This window comes from Condylura cristata, unplaced genomic scaffold, assembly GCF_000260355.1.
Source record: "Condylura cristata isolate star-nosed mole 26May11 unplaced genomic scaffold, ConCri1.0 scaffold00006, whole genome shotgun sequence".
NCBI lineage: Eukaryota > Metazoa > Chordata > Mammalia > Eulipotyphla > Talpidae > Condylura > Condylura cristata.
In genome coordinates, this window is record NW_004567107.1 from 9,613,234 (window position 1) to 9,614,026 (window position 793).

Sequence of the window (793 nt, forward strand, 5' to 3'; positions counted from 1 at the left end):
GACCAGACATCTCCCCTCTGGGAGGGTCCCGCAGGCCTTCTTTTAACCCACAGAACTCTCAGACTCTAGAATAAGCTCTCTTTGGATGGCTGAGAGGTTTAAGTGCAACCCAGCTTAAAACAAACCAAACCAAAGAGGTAAAAGACAGTTCCCAATGGCAGCTGGGTATCCAAATCGGGAACCCTGTTCCACCTAGAGAATGTAATGAATGCCTGGGAGGAATTAAAACAAAACACCAATGAGGTGACCAGCCTCACTCCTCCCTCAGCTGACTTTCCGGAGGATCTGAGGTCTGACAGAAATAGAACCAAATTCCTGAAATTAAAGATCATGTTAAAAATTCTAACCCATCGTCAAATCCCCTAACTACTGATTAACAGCGGCAAAGGCAGAGGAATAAGTGAGTGCGCGCCTTGTGTGTTCAGCAAGCAGAAAACGTTCCTTAAAAAATGCCCACTCGGTAAAGGCACAGCGACTTCGGAGACCATCCGCGGGTCGCGCCACGCCAGTACGTTTGGGCCGCGCGGTACCGACCCAGGCTCGCTCTTGCGGGAACCCAAGACAGGTAAGACGGTTCTGGCCCGTGTCAACCGCACCCCACGCGGGATCTCAGGCCGCCGGGAGGTGGGTGGGGGTTCAGATCCCGGGTCTGTATGCGCTTATTCGCCGAACAATTCCCTGGGCGCTTCCTCCGCCCCAGGGCCGCGCAGGCGGGGAGGAGAGGAAGAGCACCCGGCCGGTGGAGAACTGCCCCGGGCCTCAGTTTCCCCACCCGCGAGCTCGGCCCCGCCCC

At 55.9% G+C, this 793-nt stretch overlaps 1 protein-coding gene across 2 annotated transcripts in view; it reads left to right on the top strand.

Moving 5' to 3' along the window:
• Positions 1 to 291: 291 nt before the first annotated feature.
• The window catches only part of TRAF1 (TNF receptor-associated factor 1), an 18,389-nt gene continuing 17,887 nt past the window's right edge, over positions 292 to 793 (top strand). For both annotated transcript variants that reach the window (XM_004677385.2, XM_012721606.1), the window contains exon 1: positions 292 to 565. The gene's annotated coding sequence lies outside the window, so the exon portion shown is untranslated. The remainder of the gene's footprint in view (positions 566 to 793) is intronic.